Here is a 24,112-nt window from a genome sequence, read left to right as displayed (position 1 = left end):
AAAAAAAAGTAAGCTATTTTAAATGAAATTACAAATATCTCAGGGAGGGTAACCTTTCCGGCAAATTAATAGATGTAAGAATGTTACATCTATTGACTGTTAAATTGTCTAGGCAAGAAGAGTGTATAGGAAGGAAAATTCCCAATTATTGTTAGGAAAATCTTATATGATGAAAGGGACATTATATACAGTATTTAAAAAGACCTATTGCAGTATTTAATAAAGAACAGCTTAATCATGATAAGGCAGTATATTACAGTAAAACCATTTTAAATACATAAATCTGATAAGAATGTAGAAGAAAGGAAACCACAAACACAAAGCAAGCAAGTAAACATCATGATCTTTATAGACAGGCCAAGTAATGAGCCTCGTTCTAAGCCAGGTACTTGCTTAGAGGACTTCATAAAATAGATATTAGAAAATATTTTCTAAGAATAACAACAGTTAACTGGTATTCCTGTTGGTAGAGTGATTTGAAGAGGTATTTATGATATGATGTAGTAAGAAAAATGTTTGAGGGTATGAGAGAGGAGAATGGAAGAATTCTATTCTATGTAAAGTGTGTAACATTGATTTCACTTTTAGATCAGACTAGATAAACATTTGTCAACAATGCTTTAGGTTCAGCTTATTTAGCCTTTGGACAGGGGAGCGATCTAATGATGTGTTACATACATAACATCCCACTCTTATTTTCTCTGATTCCAAGGTTCTAGAGTATGAAGTTCACTTAACATCCTCTCTTTTTTATATCAAAAGGTTGCTAGGACAATTTATTTCAAAAGTCAGCTTTCCAAATATATTAAATTGTCCTTAGCTGATTCTTCCTCCCGTTACCCAGCACTTACAGACTGATCTATATTGAATAGATGTAGATGTTTTCAGTTTCCAATGGTTTTTGAACTCACTGTGTGAAACATGGATGCATCATTTTCTATACAGTTATCTCACTATGAGTTTCTGAACTATTACGTTTCTGGTCTCAAAATGTTCTCTGTGCCTAATCTTATCTCTTTGTATGGGGTTCAGATGCCCCTTTGTAAAGGGGTTCAGATAGACTGGCATCAAGACTAGTAGGGATGGTGATATTGATTTGCATGAGTCACTATAGCAGCTGAATCTCATTTGGAAATCAGACTTGTTTCTGAGTTGATCATAATATCTGTAAAAAAATATAATACTTGCTGTTCTTGACCATGACAAGAGCCTAGGAAGGAGTGACTTCAACCATTCTATTTGCATCCAATCTCCATTTTGGAAAAAAATAGGGAAATATAATGATCAGTAGTTTTTCTTCCATCAGAAAAGTCACTTCCTTTGTATCAGAATTATTTTAAGTACGCTCTTGAGATTTATATCATTGGAAATTTAGAAATTACAGGCTTAGGAACCTGCCAGTGAAAGTACCATTCACTCCAACACAGAATTAGCTGTCAAGTCAACCAGACAAAAAAACAGTCTGGGAAAGTTGTTTCACATATTCACATAAAAACATATATTTTTAAAATAAATATTTCAGAGCTGAGTATAATGCTAGAGTGTGAGGCTAATTTGTAATATGAAGGTTTATCCACTTTAAGTAAATAGACCTTGCATAAGTCCCAAATGCTTTTTTCTTTGCTCAAATAGAATATCCTAAAGAGCTTTACATCAACTAAAGTTACTGTCATAGGTATCTGACTGAATTTTCGCCTCACACTAGATTATTATTTATGTAAGCCCTGCAGATATATGACTCCTCTACAGCATATTTTCTTTAAGATGTAACAGGTTATTCCTAACATGTTAGCTTTTCTTTCTTTTTCTTTCCTTCTTTCTTTCCTTCTTTCTTTCCTTCTTTCCTTCTCTACTTCTTTCCCTCTCCCTTTCTCTCTCTTTCTCCATTTCTCTGTTTCTCTCTCTCTTTCTTCCCATTTCTCTCCTCCTTTTTGTCTTTTTCCATTTCTCTTTCGCTCTCTCTTTCCATAAGCAAACGTTACACATTTTTATCACATTTTTAAAATTAGTGTACCTCAGTGACATTTTTAGTGAGGAGTGTTTTTGTGAACTGTTAGTTGAATAATATTTGAGGGAGAATCTTATAAAGGCTGGAGTACACCATGTTTCTCATGCAGTAATAAGAAGCAATATGACAGGTTAGGAGGAAGAACCTTGAAGTGGCAGCTACGTGTGCAGTAATGAAAACTGAGGGAAAGAAGTTGGATGACCTTGCACTGTCATGAGGGACCATACTCCTAGATCAATGGCCACTTCTAGCAAGACACAGGCATTTGCTTTGGTGACCTCGACTAGTGGGTGTCAGTTAGTGTCATGAAGAATGAAAAGGAGAGGGGAACTGGTGATAAATAGAAAAGAATAGTGTAGAGAAGAAAAGAAGAGCATTTTACAGAAATTATATAGAAAATCTCCAAACAATAAGAATCGTAATAGAAGCACTGGTGACCCAGCAAATGACTTTTTTTTTTTTTTTTTCTTTTTTTCCCGGAGAGAACAGGGGGAATGTAATTTATTTTATTTTTGTTTCATGAAATTTGGCTCTCCTACTGAAAACTGTATTTCACGGTTATGTATGACTTGCATGCTTTGTAAATTGTAACAATAAGAATGATTTTTGTGAGAGAATAATTTAATTCAGTGCTTACATATCTCTAACAGAGAAGGAAAACAAAAACTTAGCAATACAGAGTAATACTGTGCAATGAAAAGGAATTTTACTTTTTTTAATGACTGATGACGAAATCAGATACAAGACAAAGTGGTCAAACAATTTTCTCCTGGGATTCAGTAGATTGCATTTCCTTTGAACTTCAGTATTGTCAGAGAGGAGAGTTATTAGCCTTGCTTCTATTTCCTTCATTGTCTATTTTATCAATTGGGCTATTTGATCCAACAGAACCCCTGTAGTTGATGGAATTTTTATCTGAATCAAATTTTAAAACAAAATCAACAACCGAAGTACTACTACTTTGTTAATTAATAGCAACCATATTTGTTTTATCTATGAAGTATACTGTGCTGGTAAAATATGTTTCAAAGTAGGTATAAAATAATCCACTCATTTCTTCAGCAAAAGAAGATTTTCCTTTCCTCTTTCTGCCTATGCTATATGAAATCTTGTAGAGTAAATAATTAGAACTTCATAATCACTGTTAAACTTTATTTTAATTTTTAAAACTGAGGTCCTACTGTTAGTATCCTAAAATCTTCATGTCCTCTTTAATTTCAGGCATCTATGTCTCTTGATTTGCACTCTCTTGAGCATGATGCACAAAAGGAATATTTTATTTAACTGAAAGAAAGACTTCTTACTGAACAAAAATGCCTCTGTGTAATTCTAATAGCTGAATAGAGTCATAAAGGCCTATACGTCCGCATTGGTTTTCTTAATGCAAAAATACTAGTATGAGCAAGAGCTCAATCTCTGGTTTTAAAATGCTCTTTTTTTTTTTTTTTTTTAAATAATATCTCTGATTTCTACCTCTTGCTCTCTCTAGTAGCTATTCTTTCTTTTCACATTCAGCAGATATAGGCAGCACCATGTAGCATGGGGACATTATGTCCTCTGTTGAGGAGTGTGTCTCTGCCCTAAAGGATGCATATTAGGCAGTCAAGAGGGCAGAAAAATGGATTACCAACCAGTCCAAGAATTTGTGGTTTTTTTCTTATTTCACTTTTAATAATTTTTTTTCTGTTCTTATATGCTACAGCTGTATCCTATTCTGTATTTTATGGCAAAGCTGCACTTAGGCTTGTGTAAGCAAAAGTTATAAAAATAAAATTATTGCCAACAACTGGAAAATTTTAGACATACACACAAGTACACAACCACTCATGTATACATACGCACACCTATTTGCACCTAGAGCTGATACTCTCAAGCCTCGTTTCTTCTTCATGCAAACAGGAACTTAGATTTTGTTGTATATGCCAAAGTTAGCAAAAATATGCTTTAAAAGACATATGAATCATGTGGAAGCTGACTGACTTTATCATGACTTTGAACTGTTATCAATGCAAGCAGACATCTGGCTGTATTCACTTTGATTTACTTTGTTGAGTTCTTTTTACAGATGTAAACCTGCTTTGCCAGGAGAAATGGAGTGATAAATAATATAAACTAAATGTTCATTGCATAATAAAAGGAATGGTGTCAGGGATCTAGGGATCTACCTGAAGTAATAGCTCCATAAGATAGAGCTTTCATGTCTCCTCCATGTCAGTTCTCCACAGACTGATGGAAAAATAAAGTATTTCTGGACAAAAAGAAACAGCAACAGCCATGCAGGGATGGGGCAGGAGGAGAGGGCCATCCCTGCTGAGGCTGAAATTCACTTCCCCCATGGAAAGCAGAGCAGTACACAGTGGCAGATGTCACCCAGACAGGGGAAGTGGCAAGTGGCCATCTCGGCTCTGTTTGTAACTTCTTTCACAAGAGTCAAGCAGCTTTTTCCACTCCATTCAGCTTGTTTGTGAGTGCTTGATTTGTTCAAAAGACAAAAAAGGGCAGGAGTGCCAGAATTCAATAGAAGGTCAAAACGGCAATCTTTTTTGCCGGGTAGGGCTTCCTTTTATTCTATGACATCTGGCGACATTACCAGAACAAATTAGAGCAATTCAAACCACCAGCAGGGGAAAGAAGGTTTTCTGTTTTTCGTGCAGCAGAGCTACAAATTTGAGAACAGGAACAGGGGCTCCTGACAACTCAGCATAGCAATAGATTTGCTACACTTGCTTTACAGAACTCATACTGCAAGAAATGTAATCAGTGATTAAGTTAAAGATGTCCCTCGTTCAGGGCAGCCTGCACAAAAGGGAGAGAAGAAATAATTACACTGATGAGTTTGCACTTCATTTTCAGGCTGTTGTTACAGCACGAAGCACTAAGATTTCCAAGAATCACAGCTGCGGGATATAGAGGATATATGGGGCTCCCCTGACCCTATTTGGCATTTTGATATGTGTGGCTAATGTAATTGCATTTTATTCTGTATTCCAAGAAATAATAAAGCATATTTTACTCACAGAAAATGATGAAGACTCCTAAGATTATTTGGAACATGAAATCAGTTACTTTTTTTTTTTTTTTTCAATATATGTTTTTTTAAAAAAAAGTTCTATTTTATATTCTATATTCTAAACTATATTCTTCTTCATTTACTCTTGTGCACAGAAGCATATTCTTTTTACCACCTGGAAACAGGAAAGGTGCACAGTTAATGTATCTTTTAGGTACATTAGCTGGAGGCAAAGCAAGACTTAAACATATAATCTATGCTTGTTAGTGGGACTCTGTTCAACAGAAACCAATTATTATGTCCTATTGGACTGAATATTAGGAACAGTTTTAGGAAACTTACTGCTTTTACTGTTAAAATCTTTCTTATATAAGAATTCAATTTCCATTTTGATCATATAAGCTTTATTTACAAGATATGCTTTGTTGTGATCTTTCATTGTATGCATAATACCAAATTAAAAAAAATCTAATTTTCTTAAAATAACTGAATTTATGGTGCTCTCTGATGACTCAGCATTTGCATAAATCTCAGTTTGGTTTCAGATCCTATTCTGGGAAATGTCTCTCACTATTGGTCTGATAACCTTCAAATGATGTCTGTAACGTAGTACTGATTTATGTGCTTTTTAAACCCATTGCAACTTTTCTCTTTAGTTGCAAATTGATAACTGGTAGTATCCCTGAATAGATTTATAATGTAAAAGTAAGTCCTTCAAAATAGATCTTTAAAAATATTACTGATAGCTTTAAATTTTGGTAAGTCATTTATTCATGCTTTGATATGGAAGAACCTCTTTCAGTGCAGATTGAGTAGCACTGGAAGACTTAAATCTGAGCTCTGCTGACAGTCTAAGATTAGTCTATCACTAGCCTTACAATAATCTTCCAACAATAACAACTTCTGCATTTTTTGCTTTCTTTTATACACTCAAATATCATTTTTAATTGTACAAAATTCTGATCTCATGAAAATAAAATGTTCTACTGAATAGTTCAAAGGGGCATGGTGCAAGGTTTTCACCCTGCTGTGTATCAGTTCTCATCTGCCAATATTTTTTAATTACATCATCTGCAAGCAGAAGTGATCCTGCTTTGCCAGCATAACCCTTGGTACTCAAGGACATCAGTTATCCAGCAGAGCAACAGTATTTTACAAGATTTGGGGAAAATGGAAAATGCTTTCTGAACAGTTAGATTTTCAGAAAAAAGTCTTGCCCACTAAGTATCTTGAAGAATTCAAATACCCCTTTAAGACAGACACCTTATAAGAGGAAGATATAAATTATATATAGATATACATACAGAATATATATAGAATATAGATATATATATAGAATAGGAATATTACTTGCATAACCTGGAAGCTGAAACACTGAAGCTAAATTTCTTTGTTTTGTTTGTTTATGCCTTTTGGCACAACCACTAAAAATATAAATCCAAATGTTGTATTAGAATTCTACTATAAATACACACTTCAAAGCAGAATTTTAAGTAGTAATCCATAAGACTCCCAGAGTTTATATGTATATATATATATATGTATATATGTATATATACGTAAGACTCAGAGATTTTACTATTTTCTATGTCACCAGAGCAGCAATGAAGACAGATAAACTGAGACATCTAATACAAAGTATATCATAGTATGAATGGCAGGATAATATTCTGCCAGAAGAAGTCAGGCAAAGCCAAGGTTTGCTAATACAGAGATCGAAATTGAACCTACCCAGACATAACCTGCTACTAATTCATCTGATGTAAGGGTAGATGCTATCAGAACTAATTTAAATTCATATATGTGGCTGCTTTTGGCCCATGTTAACATACAGGGCAAGTATGATGGATCTTCTAGCTTATCAGTAAAAGACTGTGAGTAATTTTTAATCAATATTTGGCAGTGTTTTTTTTTATCAGAAAAAGTATTACGAGTATTTTTACTCAGCACTTGGACAATGCTAAGCCTGAAGTGCTAATGTATTTTGAAAGCTTAGTCTTCAAATATATGAAGTAGCTACCAAGTTGGTAAGCTTCATTAAGCTGCACCTAAACTTGTTTGTAATAGCCAGAAATCTTAATTTTCAATTATAACACAAATACTGTGTGCTCTGATGTATAGCTCCATATAAGGAAAACTATCAATCTTAGTGCAGATGCTACCTCCTTTCACTAACACGTATCTTTTGCTTTTTTTCAGAAGTAATCATCATGTAATCTCAATTTAAGATCACTGACAACAGCTGTTTAGTCCTCTGAGTTATGGACCACAGAGGAGGAAGAGATATAAGATAGCTGGATTTCACAGAGCATATTTTTACCTAAGGCATTTACTTAGAGGAAATATTTATTTCAGAAAAAAAGTATTACTCGTCTTTATGGTTTTATTGGAATCTACAGACTTCTGGAAATAATTAATGTCAGCGGATCATGAGGAGAGCAACAAAATTATCTAGTATATTTATTATGATAAATTGTTTCACGGTATTTGACAGTGACAACTTTCCTAGATTAATGAGTACTTTAGGATACTTGTTTTGTGTATTCTTTTGCTCTACAGTTGACATTAATTTTACTTTTTCCTACAAAGACACAGCTTCTTGAATATGCTGACAGAATGTAAATCATATTCAAGAAATTTTCTGTTCAAAATGCTAGGGCAAGGGGCAATGGATTCAAGTTGAAACATAGGAAGTTCCATTTGCACGTGAGGAAGAGCCCCTTTCCTGTGAGGGTGACAGAGCCCTGGAACAGGCTGCTCAGGGAGGCTGTGGAGTCTCCTTCTCTGGAGATCTTCCAAACTCACCTGTGTCACATGCTCTAGGTGTCCCTGCTTGAGCTTGAGGGTTTGAAGTAGATGATCTCTAGATGTCCTTAATCATTCTCTGATTCTGTGATTCTGTAATGTGCCACTTCATTCCTAGTTCATCAAGTACTTTCAATTGGCCTTCCTCCTAACTTAGTTATGCTTTTTAACTAGACTTTAAAAAGATGACTTGATACTCACTGAACATCACAACCCAAAACTCAGATTACCATTTTTAGTGATTATTACATCTAGTAAAGTATAGCCACAGTTAAACAGTTGAAATACCCTCAGATAACAATGCCAAGTTCAGGAATTGAAAGAATTGCATTAAATTTATTATAATAAAATCATCTCCACAAACTTTGCCATTAGTCTCCAATTCATTATAACTACAACCCTCTACCACAGAGTTTCCTGAGACACAGCATGATGGGACATTTGCAGATATAAAATTACTCTCCACATTATTATTGCTAGATATATTTCTAAAAGTGGATACCTGCCAGTTCCTATTGCCATTACATATTTTTAGTGCATAGGCTCTTGCAGAATAATGCAAAGCTATGTGCTGCTTCCCAAAAACTGAATTTCCATCTGTCTTCACAAGTAAAAATATTTTTACTTTTTTCCCTTATTCAGCTGTTCAGTGTCAGATGACCTTTCAAATGCAGGAGTTCACACAGAAGTTACTCTCCTCTCACCTTCATAACAAGAACAGTCAAGACTTCCATTTGCTAGTGTATTGGAAACATACCTGCATGAATAGGAGGTTTCTCTACTAGTTTGATGTAGAAAATGACCATAACTGTCAATAAGCTGACTTTCACAGAGAAAAAAAATCTGTAATTCTTTGTTCTGTATGTGAAAAGTAACAGTTATACACTGTCCTCCTAACAGTAGTGTGGCACAAAACCAGCCTAGTTTTGCTGCAGGCATGCAGCCAAACATTTTCTGCAGGCTAACAATAGCAAATGATTTCATAGGCACAGGATCTGCCCTGAGCTCACCCAGAAGCTTGAAGTCATTTACAGAAGCTCTCTGTTCCACTCAGTCCTTTCAGCCTTGTGCTGTTCTGTGACATCAAGAACACAAACTATCTTGACTGAATTTCATATTTATATGAAGTTCTCCCTTCACTCTACATTTTTGAACTCTTTTTTCAAATGTGCAAAGATACAATTCAGTATCAAAAATTTGAATTCTGAGGCCTGAGATAATCAACATACCTTTCATTTTTCAAATGAGATTAGAAATAGGATTTTTTTCCTAAAGTGGCAATTTTATCTGTTCAAATATATGCTAATTTTGAATGAGCTTTAGACTTTGAATTTTAGGTGAATGTAGTGGAAGTGCTAAGTATTGAAAATCACTGAACTTACACAAACATACAGGCAGCAGTGAGTCCCACAATGAGCTGCTAACATTTCTCAGGCTTGACTTGTGGGATCAAGTGAAAGATATCCCTTACTCTAAAAAAAAAAAAAAGATAATTAGAATTTCCCAGATGTTAAAGCACTGAGTCAAACATTTTGAATTAAAACAGGATGCCTGCTAAGAGCTGTCTCTGCAAGGGTCACTTAGTTCTTATTTCACCTCTACCTAACACTCTAAGAAAATGTACAGGGTCTGGCCCAAGCTAATGTTCTCACAGATTTATGTGGGATCAGTACAGATTCTCCTAGCTATTTTTCATACTTCTGAACTTCTACTGGAGATTCTGATAATCCTCTTGGCTTGAAAGTGCCCAGGCCCTTTAGGTCTTACAAATAAGTTTTGTTTTCCACAGGTATTTCCAGGGGCTTCGGCTGAAGATGAAATTTTCCCAGCTTTTGTTTTTATAATTCCAAGAATACATAGAAGATATGCATATCATACACAGGCACTTAACTCACATTTGGAAACAAATTACTGTAAGAGTATATGACATAGATAAACAGAATAAAGTTTCCCTCTTTTAGTAATCTCATTCCTCCAAAGTATGCTGGGATACTTCTAGCACCCTGAAGTATCATCTGCATTTCAAAGGTTCTTTAAAATCAAGAATTTTGTACTTGTACCCTTTCTCCTCTGTTGGCTACCTCTACAGTTAAATTAGAATACCATTCTACCACGTTTCCACCTCAAGACTAGCATTTCCTAAACACATGAAAGCTGTCCCTTTCCTTTTCTTCCAGAAAGTTTTCTCTGTGGTTTTGTCAATTTGGCCTACTTTATATTGATTCTCTAATAATATGTGCTTTCACTCTTCTGTGTCTTATAATTTTTTTGCAATATTAAAGTTCTGGTCCCACAGAAGACAATACTGAAGTATTGTAATGATCCATTAGATGGTAATTTGACTTGTTAGGGCATCATTGTTGTCTAATGAGAACGCAGAAGTGCTGAGCTCCTTCATTCCTGGCCCAAGAGAGATTCCTTTCAATTTATCTCTGCCAATAATAGTCAGTTCCAGAATGGCACAAACACTCTATGATACAAAASTTTAAAAGAAAATGAATTGAACTTTATAGGCTGTATCTGACCTCAAAAACTGTGCCGGAATTTTGTTTGGTGCATTTTGCTGTGAGATGTTGAAATTTCAAACATTAAATGTTTCATCTTCTTAACTTTTTGTCCTTACAGAATTTCAGCTGCCCATCATTTATCATTTATTTTCTATCTCATTCCTGTCCAATCAAAGTATGAATTATAGACCTAGGTTTGCTTTGTATAAAATAATTTCTTGTTTACAAAAAAACCCACTATCTGGAAGAAGAAAATTTATACTAGAAATCAGTGTAATTTTTAAACTGGCAGGAATTAAAGGCTGAAATCATATAATCAATGTCCCATGGATCTCTGTCTCTGGGAGTCTTTAAATTAAGATGAAGAACCTTTCCACATGAAATGTTATAACTCCACTGGATGATATCTATGCTCATATACTGCAATAATAAATTATAATGTAAAGCCTTGAGCTCGATACAAGAAATAGAGGAGAAATCTGTCACCTTTACAATTCAAAAGATTAGGTTAAGTGACCAAAATTTCTGACCTGGGACCTGGAAATTGATTACAGAGCAAAGAAAGCCTGCTGTCTTTTTTTAACCTGGTCTTCAGTTTTTCTTTTGGCGAGAATTGAAAAAGGGAGTGCAGAAGAAATTCTTTATATCATACAAAGAAACCTTTATTTGGAGAGAACACTGGCTGCTGATAAGATTAACTATTAAACCTCTTTGCAGCAAAAGTGAATAATTACAATGCTGACATATCATTACTGAAAGTATAGGATAAGTTAGAAGGAACATTTTAAATTCATTCAGCTTCTTTCATTATTGATTTTAAACATTAGTTTATTTAGTTGCATAAATATATTTTAATCTTGCCTGACTTCCTTAAGCATAATTTTTTAAGTTTTTTTCCTTCAGAAGGCATCTCATTTTTTCCCTTCCCTTCCCTTCCCTTCCCTTCCCTTCCCTTCCCTTCCCTTCCCTTCCCTTCCCTTCCCTTCCCTTCCCTTCCCTTCCCTCAAACAATATAGGTTAATGTCACCATGTTCAAGGAATCTTGTTTTAGAACATAACTGATTTGCAATTCAACTCCTCAAGAAGAAATCGAAATACTGCAGCTCAAATAGTACCTCAAAATATGCAACAATGTTGTAGACTTCTGTGTTTAAAAAACGTAAGATATCCCTATGTTGAACTAGTGTTATTATCAAGATTAAGCAATTAAAATGGCAAAGTGAGAGAGCAGCAGAAGTAGTAACTGTACATTGGAGAATGCAAATCTGTTTCTTATATTATTGATTTATTTCATACTGAGGATTTAGAATTTCCTGAAGAATCTTTCTGTCATATCATCCATCACATATTGGCATTTAGAGAGATGGAAAATACAAAAATTAAAAATCTGCTTGTTACTGTAAACTAAAGAGCATGAACAACATCCATCAAAGACAGAGAGATGGAAGATAAACAAATGTTAGCCAGAGACAAGTGATCTGTGCTGATTTTCTTTTAAACATTTATTAAAATGCTCTACATGCAGATTTACTTTCTTTTGCTCAATATTTATCACTATTTCATTTGCCATGGGCTTGAAACTGCAAACACTTTGATAAATTAATTATAAAGGTCTGTACTTTTACTCTTGGTTTTATAAATACATCTATAACTCTGCTGAAGTGCTATTTTTCAACTTCTTATCAATTAAAATTGTAGATGAATTAGCACAGATGCATCCTATACCAGCTGTTAAGAAAGATGCTCTTTCTTTGATGAGTCATAACACAAGGTATCTGTCATTAGTGGAGAAGAGATACTGCACAAGGGACCTGATACAAAGATAGCTACTCCAAGAAATAAAATTTTCACTGATTACTAGTCTTCAGAGAAAGCTAGAGATGAACTTCCGTGCACCTTCAAAATATAAATACCTGAGCTTTTACTTACAAAGACATACAGTAATAATGCTGAATGCTGGTTTATTTCCAAATTAGAGCTATACCACCCTTGTCCTAAGATTAGTACTATCAGAGGATATATACCTTATCTGTTTTTGTAGACTAAATTGTAAGTTGTAACATTTCTGACAGCTGTTCTACGGGACCTTAGACAGCAGGTGCAAGAAGTAGTAAGAGTTTAAAGAATGTCCTCTATCATGTAATGCACAGCGTGAAATCTCTAGCAAAGGAAACCCAAGCGTGTACAAAACAAAAATTCAAACAGCTTTGCTGGGAGGCAGCTCCAGTTGCTCTACCCAATATCTGCATCAGCAAAGCCGAAGGGAATGGAAAGGACCTGCTGTGGCCACAGGGGAAAGAATAAGAACTCTTCTTCAGGAATGTCAAAATGAAAGCTGGAACATGAGTTGCAGGAAAAGCAGGATATGGAGGGAGGGTGAGATTAAGTCAAAGACTGTGTCTCAGTCTTATCATATATGAATCCAAAGATATGGGGCCTACTTGAAAACAAAAATTAAGAAAAATCCTAGGGAATTCTAGTACTCTAGTGCAATGTGATATAATGGAGTGGAGGTGGGGAGTAGAGCTATAAAAGATTTAGAAATAGCTTAAACTAAACAAGAGAATGGTATATGTACCAGCATATGCAGCATGTTGAACTTTGTTTCTCAGTGCAAAGAAGTGGTCAGAAAAGCTAATACTTTTTCTACTTCTTTATGAGAAAGTGTACTAGTGTAAGTTGACCCTCATTTTCAGTACAGGGTTGATTTGCTGCCACATTATTCTGATATTGTGTTAACAAAGCTCCATTAAAATCCTGTGCTTTCATAGTGTACATACTGTACTGCATTACATTTTGTTTGCAAGAAGAGAGCTCATCTCTCAGCAAAAGTGTATTGGATGCTGGCAAAGCATTCTCAGTGAGAGGATCCTACCTCTGCAATTCTCTGTTCTGAAAGGGCAAAAATAATCACAGTTTTACAACTTTCTCACACACTATAAAAAGGTTGGAAACATCAAAATCTCTGTTTCTGCATGAAGTTATAACACTAGAACGAATTTTCATTTATTAACCTATTTAACTTTGCTCATGTAATTACAGACTCAGAGGACTCTCAAGTTCTTTACTAAGTGTTGAATCATCTCCTGGCAAATCTGTTAACATATGTCAAGGTGCATTCCTGGAGACTTAAGTCAGATGTGTAAGTGGTACATGGCATTTCCGCACCAGATTACCATTTTGCTCTTCCCAGATTCTCACAGGAACAGCAACTCACATCCTGGTGAGTTGCTAGAGAAACTATAGAAGCTGAGATCACTTAATAGCTTGCTGCCTCCAAAAAACGAATATTCTCCTTCCTTCCCCATCTCGACTATTTGCATGTACAGCCCATCACGGCCTTTAGCCAGTTCAGGCATCTTCCACATAGTAAGTCAATTCAGCTCATGACTTCCATCAGGAAATAAGCTGAAAAGAAAAGCAAGCAACTTCCCGTGGTTACAAGTGGAGTGGATTTATCAAGACTTCTCTTCCACAGACTCTGATGCACATTTGGTCTCAAGGCATATGCCACAGCTAACACAAAAAAATGAGGTGGGATTGCACAGTTGGTTGGGAATAGAAGGGAGGAGCTGAGGAGGAGACAGGGAAGAGTAGAGGAGAAAGAAGATGGAGATGACTCACCCTCTTGCAGAATACAGAGCAGATCCGCTCTATCAGTGAGTCATTAAGCCTTGTTCAGCAACAAACTTCTTTGGATGGCTGTGTTTTCCCTCATCTATTTTTAATATAGGATCATTCTTGTTCTGTAACTACACAAGTAACTCATATGATCAGCTATTTAAGTTTCTGTTTCCCAATATTTATAACCTTTGCCTAGCAACAGAAGGAAATCTATATTGTCTTTGAGTTTAATTGCTAATTCCAAACAATGCTATTTAACGACCAACATCTTCATTGCCTCCAAAATTAATGACATTTGTTTTCATGAAAAATAAGTTTTACTTCAACTGTGCTACTGAGTGTAGAAGAAATAATCTGCAGTAACAAATCCAAAGAAACTGAGACAGTTAGAAGAAGCCTTCATCAAATTTATTAATTAAAAAAAAAAAAAAAAAAAAGAAAAAACTTCTTAAACCTCTTCTGTCTCTGCAACCTAAGCATGCTTCCCTTCTCTATGGGAGATTGATTTTGTTCATTTTCATTTGGACTTTAAAAGTTACATAGAGAAAAATAGTTCTGCTTTTACTAACATGTAGACTCAGGCTTTAGCTTCTATTTTGATCACTTTATATGTATTTGCAGGTGGAGACTTCCCACTAAAGCTAATAAACACCTCAATCTTGAGCCTATCAGAAGTTCTGGCTCAAACTGAAGTGCTCAATTGTCCTGTGCTACTATCACAATGATTCTGTGGGGAGTAATTTTGAAAAGAGTTGTTTTTTTTTTAGAGAATGACCACTGTCACTCAAGTGAGAATGACTTGAGAGGAGTTAGCTTGAGTGTACCAAACTTTAGTTAATGCCCCTGTGAAGATAAGCAAAGAGCTTAGACAAGAGGCCAATCTTGTGATTGTTCTAAATTGGGCCAGTTTCTGTGGACTTGAAAGAAGCATTGAAATAGACATTGATCACCAGATCTCTTCACTAACATATCATAATCCACACCTATGTCAAACACTGAGGAAACTTATCTTTCTGAATACATTTAATTTGTAGGCAGTTTGATGAAGTTCCTAAATGGTGCTAACTCTAACTGTGACTTTTCTGATGGGAAACTTTCCTCCCATGAAAAGAACGCTTATATTACCACACTCATTTTACATGTACTGTAGGAAAGATGTAAGACTTTGAAAAATGTTATTATCTCTTGAAATGAATTAGATATAGACAGAGTAAAAAAGTTTATTGGAGTCAAGTAAGTATTGACTTTTCAATCAATCAATCAAAATTTGTAAATTTAGAGTGTGAATTATTTTGCAAACTCCTTTGAATAAACAAAGCAGTGTGAGTCCTGAATATTTCCTGTACTTAGTAGCCTCTGTTCTATCAATTCTTTTTGCCACATTAAGTTGAAGGATAAAATCTATGTACAATGAGTACTGGGAATTAAGCAGTTCACAATTTGCGATTTTAATTGATTTGATAATGGGGTTAGAAAGGTACACCCATAGGAATCAGTTGAAAATATATTTTTATGCTCTGACATATTTATGAATATTTGATAAAAATATAAACTGTGCCTGGTTAACTAAGGATCTTTCTTCACATTTTAAGAGCTGCGTCCAAGTCTAGTTTTCCACCTTATGAAAGGACCTGATACATGTTGGTGCCAGATTTCAAATCTGAAGAACTTTTTCTGGCATTAAGGATCTAGGAGTAAATAGAAAATTGGTCCGTGTCTCATACAAAAGGTAATAAAACCACAGAACAAGATACAAGGAATGAGAATAAAGGAAAGACTATAAATGAGTTCAAAAGATTTCTAGGATACAATTGTTTCTCCACAAGGAAGAGATTGATGGATATGATGAAACAGTGAGGAGTTGAATTGTGGGAATAAGATAAACCTAGAAAAAAAGTACACATGCTGAGCTGCTTGGCCACTTTATATTTCAAAAGTGTCTCATGTTCACCAACCTGTGATAGAATTCTTTATCAGTTTGATTTAATCTTACTGCAGGGTGCACTGTGGCAGACTTTTGCCAGAGCTGCCCATTGCTTCAATGAGAACTGTTAGCTAGAAAGTGCAATGCTGTCTTTAATTATTTCCCTTGAAATGGTGCCCTATTGTGTGTATTGGACATTATTTTTAAATAAGACCCAGGCTTTCAGAAATCCACATGAGGCCAAGTTTAGCTGAAGCAGTCCTAGGTTTTTGTATGCTATTTTATGGGAACATTTTTCTTTTTCTTTTTTCAGGATGCTTAATGATGCATAAGCTAAATCAAGAGAGAAATTCTACAAATATAAATACAGAACACTACCTGTGTGTGCCTATACGTTTGTTTCCTCTTTTTATGTCCAGCTATACCTACTCAGATCTTAAGTGAATGAATGAACGTCTGAACATGGGAAGGTCAAAGTACTTTTTCTTTTCATTTACCTTTTTCTATTGACAATAAAGCCCCAAAGTTTGCAACTCTTCTGAATATGTTCAATTTGGCTATCATAACACCTCAGTTTTCTAAATAGACCTTCTAAATATTGTGTGAATTTTGTCTAGAAACAGAGGGGAAAGTGTTTCTCTCAGGTTGGACTCAGCACTGTGGCTCTGATCCAGCAAAGCATTTAAGATTAGTTTATCTTTAAGTATAATGCTACTGAAGTATGAGACTAATACTTAAATTTAAGTTCATGTTGGAGTGCTTTGCTGGATCTCAGCCAGAGTACCCTGTACCTTATAGGTCTGAACTCTTCATTCAAACTGGTCTAAGGCAAGATATATAGAGATGTGTGAATATATATCCTTTATAATAAGGGGTTAAATGCAGTATTATTCGCAGGTTGACTTTATATTCCATCTACTAAAAGACTTTCTCTTGTTTCTGAAAACTCTTACCAGTTATAGTGAAAGTTAGGACATTACAATTCCAAATCAATCTGACCTAGTCTATCACTCTCCTTTCCTTTTTTGATCATCCTGAATTTTATAACTCAGGAGACTCAGGCCAGACTGGTGTTCTGAATGAAGGTAATTTGCTAACACACTTTTAAATCCCTGCCATGTTCTGCTAACAAAGACCAATGTAATACACAACAGTTTCAACACTTACCCAGTGCAGGTATTCATTTTAAATGAAAGTACATTTTACGGTTTGAGCTAACACGAGCCATTTGGGTCTAAGTGAATGTCAAGTGCTTCAGGCAGCTATAGTTAAATGAATACTTCTGGTACCTGAATGAACTTGTTTAAAACTCGCCTGAATAGTAAGGCCTACTGTTCTCCATGCAATATGTACATGTCCTGAGCATTTTCAGAACAAAACCACATAATCCACTACAGAAATACATGAGCTCTGGTTTGTATAGAACTGGTTTAATTAAGGACACTCAAAAAACCACTGCCTGTGCAGGCATATTATTGATTTGATGTGATATTTAGCATGTGGAATATTTATAGCTGTAGGCACGAGAAATCAAATTTAATTAAATTAAATAAACTGAAACTGAAAACTGCTCACAGTTTGCTCAAAAACAATTATTATCTTTTATTTTCTGATACGTGATGTAAAAAAACAGTGCATTTTCTCCATCAGACATAGCAAAATGGAAAAGTGACATGAACTCATCACTTCATATAACATTTTGTTGGCCGTATCACGGAATTTTTAAAAGTAATTTCAAATCATTTTGAGATTTAGATTGCATGTAAATGCAGATTCAATTGAAAGGTGGTTGCTGTCCTCAGTTGTTTTTTTTTTCCCTTAAGTGTGCTTGTCAAATGTAAGTTCATATTCTTTATCTAAATATCAACCAATCAGCCTTCCTATCTACCTAGACTAATGCTGCATTCCAATTATTATTTACTTGATTATAAAGCCTGGTTTGATGGGATACAATCACTTTTCTGTTCTCAATTGCCCACTGAATGATGACATTACTCAGAATTCCATTTAGATGATGCAGATGACCTAATTTGTTTGTCTTCTGCCATGGCAATAGCCGAACTGAAATGTCAAAGCAAACTTAGTAAACAAAATCTCTCTTTTATATAACTGAAATTATGCTATGAGAAGCTCAGTAACATTAGCTATGGAAACTGCTTTACTTCTTTCATTTACATAACACAGATACACAGATCATGCAGATGGTTATTCACACAGGCATTTTATATATGCCATTTCAGAATTTTGTATTTTAAATATGGGGGAATAAAAAATGCACAACAAGAACAGTAGCAAAAGACACTCTTAGAAACTCAGCAGTTATTTTGATTTCTACAATAATATATGTTTTTTTTTTTTAAGTTAGAGCAAAGTTTTCAATTAAGCAAATATTTCTCCTTCTCCTGCTTATTCAACTACTGATCATATTTGTTCTTTCTTCTATGTATTTTTTATCTTTGTAAAACCTCTATGTCAAGTGAGTTTCATATTAATATTAGTATAGTGTAAGTGGAAATAACAATAAGCTCTTATCTCACAAATGACCATAAAAGTTTATGATTATTTACACTATGTATCTCGATTATGGGTCACACTCATATATCAGTTAGCTTTAAACTCTACAGCTTGTTAGCAGTATAGTTTTGGCAGCATTGAGCTGCCTAGGAAACATCTGCCCATTTCTGCTTATGAAGTTTAGATAGCTGGCACTGAGCTTGCTTCTTGTAGATACTTTTTTCCGATCTTCAAAGTATCTAGTTAAAAGTAGACAAATAATAATTGTATACTCTTCTCCCATATGTTGGCTGCCATAAAGATTTGCATAAAATTACCTTCTGGAAGGATAGACTTAATCTTCTAATTTGTCTTGAATATCCACAACTGCTTTTCCAAACAGAAATTTTTAAAACTCCTAGTACATTCAGTTTTGGTATCATGGCAAAAAATTTTGATATGTATTAATGCAATGCTGGTAACTAGATTTTTTTTTTAGCCTCAATATCAGACTCAATTAACTCTAAACTAAAACTATTCTAAGTCATTTTTGTTGACATAGTGTTAATTATAGCATTTCTATATGAGGGAGAAGTAAAAGAAAATACTACTGTCAGCAGCAATTCACCTTAACTCAAATCACTTAAATTTGCCACTTGACAACTTTTCTGTACTGATTTTAGTCAGATACACTTGTGCTGAACAACATAATGTTCTTCTTCTAAATTCTTCTAAATTACTGCAACCTGATATTCCTTGTGCAATATACAAATCACTGTGCTTCACAAGCATATAGCAATATTAACAATCAGTTCTATATAATCTGGCTTTCTTCCTACATTTTTTTCTCATTCTGAGTTACCAATTAGAACATTCATTCAGATATTCAGTAGCACCCTGGCTGCATGAAAGAGTTAAATATTTACAATAAGGAACTTCATCTCTAAATAAAGTCATGAAAACAATAATAACTCAGTTATCTTCTGTCTATTGACCACAAATCTTAGTGGGATTGTCAAGGACTTTAATAATAACCTCCGGAATATTTGGACTCCATCTATCAGCAGTTTGGGTTATTCGTTTCACATTTAAAATTTAAAAGAAGAGGATACTGGGAGGGCAAGGAAACATTTTTCATTATTGTAATACTTCTATAGAAATATACTTAGAAAATTTTATATTTTCTTTTTTCTTGATAAATACATAGCATGTGACAAATTAATCATGATGAGACCATTGATCAATCATGACAGTATGAGATTAACACACTGAAGGCCTGGAATTTAATTATAAATCAGATTGGTTACAGTATAGACATTTTTTAGTTAGCAGTATAGCAGAGGCAAGAAAATAGCATATTTGAAACCCAGAATCTTGTAATGGCTACTTCCAGTGAACAACACACTAAATCTAGATAAACATGGATGGCAAAAGGTGAAAAAGGTAGATTTATAGCATGAAAATATATTGCTTTGATAATTTACTTCTGAGTCAATTCGGTTATCGTACTGGAACAAGCATCAAGGTGATAGAATAAGGATACTATTTTTATTACAGAATTCATACCTTTTAATATGCAAACATTCTAGTTAGTCTCATAAAAATGTGAAAGGATATGTTCTTTTTGCCAGATAGGTTTTGAAAAAAATACTTCGATTAGTTTTTAGAGAGCAAATTGTAAGCCTTGGACAAGATTACTTCTGCTCCTAAAGTAGCTTCCACTGCTTTATTTATTATCAGAATGCCCACACCTTTCATTGCACAGTCAATGGTTGGACATACTCTGTCTAGTTTAACTTAATGATTTTGCTTCTGTGTTTGCTGACAAAGTCATTGTGTTTTTTATCAAGAAAAAAAAAATCTATATTGATTGCATTAGTTTTGCCTGAAGCCTAATGAGACAGATGCTTAGACAAAATTGTAGACTCATTAGTGAAAGATTGGAAGTTAAAAGAAGCACTTTATTCCTCTGTCATACGTCAAATTCAAGTAATAATTTTTTTGCATGAGAAGTTAGGTTCCAGACTAAAATTGTTATGCACGTACATAGTCACATATACACACAATTGCACATATGCACTCTTAAAAAAAATCAAACAAAAAGTCCCTGATACTCTAAACACTACTTCATATAACACAATGAGAAGGATGTTATTTTTTAATAAGTAGTATGTACACCAAGCTAATAAAGGACATTTTTTTCAGGGATTTTGGTAATTTTCTAGGAATACTAGACACCTAGGGAAAGGTATTTATATCCATTAAATCTAACATTTAGGTCTGCTTTTCATTGGATTTGTCACATTACTTCCATAGTGTTTGTGTAAATTAAGAATAAACTGTCAATATTTGATACATATCAGGAAGGGGAACATGCAACATTTTTACAAAAAAAAAAAAAAAAAAAGACACTTTAATACTAAAATCTGATTTTTACCAAGCTTGAATTCAATACTAGAAGTTATCAGAGGTAGATTTAGCAAGTCCTATCAGTTAAGATTCATTGTTGCTGTGTATAAAAGATCAACAGTCATGTCTAACTTTAATTCAGTATTGCTTAAGCAAGGAAGGATATGGTCACACAAGGCCTCTAAACTGTGCTTCTATATGTGGTATCGTCATTTCTCTTTTGCAGCATGCAAACAGGATAACAGGTCTGGAAGAATGGAGGAAGGAGCACATTACATTGAGTTCTAGTTTGCTTATCTCAAAGGTCTGAAGAATATGTTCTGTTTAAGTAAATTTTTATGTAATTCTACTTCTGGCAGTGTTATAATTACTTTAATTTAAATTCTCAAGTAGTAAATGTAGTTTTGTAAATATAGCAAATTATATTAAGGAAATACCAGGATTAATTTACTGACTTCTGCTGTTGCAAACTGACTTGCAACATCCCCAAATCTGTTATTATRCAGCAGAATGACAAGCACAACCGAACTAAATGAAAACCAGTCTCATCTTAATTGAGAGCTTTCCTCTCATTTAATTTCATTGTGTTATCCTTCTCTTTAATAAAGTACTGCAAATATAAGATCTGATTTGTAATAAATAATGGTTTTTTTKTGTGTGTGTGTAAATATTTACCTAGCAAGTTGTTAAAATGTATTTCACATTTAAAAATCTTTTATATCTTTGACAGATTTCAGCCTCCTTTATGATGTTCTGTTATATTATTTCTGTGTTTGTATGTATGAAAATTTTGAAAAGGCAAATTTATTAAAAGAAAAATGGGAAAAAAAAGTAAAACAATTGGAAAGCCAAATATATACTTAGACTTCCATAATGGACCCTACYTTGAAGGCCAAATACATACTTAGATTTCCATAATGGACCTTAGTTTTCAATTGCACTATCAGAAAAAAAAGAAGTATCTCTCCAGTCTATTCTGATTCCTGGCATGAATGCTTTGGACCTGACAGATTGGAAAGACATTTTTTTTTTTTTTTCCCTCAAATCAATATATTGCTCAGATTTCTATTGCTCAGGGTTCAGATTTGTATACATAGGCTTGATATTGAAATCTACTGTTGGCAGTGTTTCAATTCTGTAAGAAATGTAGGATTATATCACAGCCAAAGTGTTTGCTGCAACTGAATATGAGGTTCATGAATGTCCTTGTAGGATCAGTTGTACAATTTGTGTGTACTGCAATATACTAAACCTTTCAGACAGATAAGCTTTACAGTGGTGTAACTGAGTCATCCTGTACTTTAACAAATTGATAAAAGGGAACATGGCTTTCTCTTTATATCCCTGAAGGAAGTGAACAATGAATAGCTGTGGCTACTATATATCTCTTAAGCAAGTAAATGGAGTAACCTAACTGAAAGACTAAGCACATCCACATCTAGCAAGGCAGTGTGAAAAATGCTGCTGTTGAAAAAAAAAAAAAAAAAAAAAAAAANAAAAAAAAAAAAAAAAAAAAAAAAAAGAGCTCAGTTTGCTTTGTGAAGGCAATAATATCAGATTTAGGCTTCAAATCACATTTTTCCTCGTTCATTCTGATATACATAATTTTATATCATATCATAGTCAAAAAGAAAAAGTTTCTTTTGAAAGAAAATGTTGAAATGTTGAAAAATGTTTCTATATGTACTTGTTTTACTTTGTTTACCTCTGTCCTGTGGACTTTAAATTTGGGAAGATGACTCTTCCTGTAGTAAGCCACAATAATGGCTTACTTATGGCCCCCAGAATGGGGGGACCCCATTGCCTACTATGTAAACATCCTAAGTTCTGAAGGTTGGTTCACCCTTACTTCTAACTACTAAAGGAAAGAATGGATAAATTATCTTCAGATAATTGGAAGTTAATTGGATAATGGAGAACTACAATATTTGGAAAAGCAGCATTTTAATATCAAATGTAAAAATGTAAGCATTTGTAAAATGATTTCCTTTATAAATCCTTCATTTCTTGTTTGAGACAGAGCAGATCTTGGTATAAGCTATAGCGGACATTTTGTTTAATGCTTTCATATTCTGGTTTTCCTGAGACAGCCAGGTAGGTTCTATTTAACTATTTGTCATACTGCAGTTGGTGCAGACCCCATAATTATGATCTGACATTATGCATAGGCAAAACTATCCCTCAGCTTCCAGATCTTACATAAGCTACTGAATTTTGCAGCCAGGTTTTGAAGATGTTTTCAAAATCAGATACTGAAAAATAGAGGCAGCCAAGATCCATAATTGAAAGATAACGACTGAAGCATTCATCTGTGAAGCAAATGTGTGTTTTCAATTAGTTACAAACGTTTGTTACAATGTGCAACATATGAGACAGGTTAGTTTGGAAAACCTGCATACCCGCTCAAATAAACAGACCGTCTTCAGGACAACATGGGCTATCTGAAACTGGAGAAAATACATGAAAAGATAAAAGGGAGATGAGGAAAGCTAGGAATATACTAGCTGTTGTGATACAGTAACAGTAAGATATAATGAACCATAGGACACTTTCTATTATCAATCCTACTCTTTAAATGTGCTGAGCACTTCCTCAAAAGAGCAGATTAAACATAATGTGCTTTTGATAGTGAATTCTTAATGTCTTAAATGTGTAGTCACACTCATCACACTCCACTTACAGAAATGAAGCACAAATTAGTGGCATGTATCCCCACTCTACAACACTAATTATTTTTATCATTATCTATATCTGTCCCTTTTTTATATATGAGGAAGTTAGGGTTGTGCTATTAGGGTGATGAAGTTCCATCCCTTGAAAATGAGCAATCCAAGGAAGTCAAAAAGAAGCTTTCAAGTTTAGAAGGAAGTCAGTTATGCAAGTGAAAACAAAATGCCATACCTGCTATCTCTATAAAATGAGCTATTTCCTGCTGTCAATAAGTTCCTGTTGGATTCCTTTTCTATATGAGTCTTGGTGTCAGCATTCACTCATTTTGTCCATCATTTATCACTATCAGCACTGGGAGCTAAACTAGAATCTAGCAACTAGAATCTAGCAATGACCATGTGGGGTGTATAGTATCTTTTGGATGAAAGCTCTCCCTGTTACTTTTAACAATGCCAATTGTTCTATGTATCCATTGTTCCGCAGCGGTCTTTGGTAATTAGAAACAACAATCACAGCTGCAGCGAGAAAGGGTTTTGAATAAATATTGAACAGACTTTGACAGTGCTTATATATATATATATATACACACACACACACACATATATATATACATATATATATATACATACACTTTGAAGCCAATTCCTCTTGAATTTTAAATT

The 24,112-nt window shown here is 34.3% G+C and overlaps 1 protein-coding gene across 4 annotated transcripts in view; it reads right to left on the bottom strand.

Annotated features, from left to right (window-relative positions):
* The window catches only part of CDH19 (cadherin 19), a 105,741-nt gene extending 81,948 nt beyond the window's left edge, over nucleotides 1–23,793 (bottom strand). For 2 of the 4 annotated variants that reach the window (XM_026038693.1, XM_026038698.1), the window contains exons 1-2: nucleotides 23,682–23,793; nucleotides 9,206–9,295 (exon numbers count right to left, since the gene is read on the bottom strand). The gene's annotated coding sequence lies outside the window, so the exon portion shown is untranslated. The remainder of the gene's footprint in view (nucleotides 1–9,205; nucleotides 9,296–23,681) is intronic. The other 2 variants (XM_026038694.1, XM_026038697.1) reach the window with 1 other exon arrangement.
* Nucleotides 23,794–24,112: the final 319 nt, after the last annotated feature.

Source organism: Nothoprocta perdicaria, unplaced genomic scaffold (assembly GCF_003342845.1).
Source record: "Nothoprocta perdicaria isolate Ctin4 unplaced genomic scaffold, notPer1 scaffold_216, whole genome shotgun sequence".
Taxonomy (NCBI): domain Eukaryota; kingdom Metazoa; phylum Chordata; class Aves; order Tinamiformes; family Tinamidae; genus Nothoprocta; species Nothoprocta perdicaria.
This window is presented reverse-complemented; position numbering and strand designations above follow the sequence as displayed.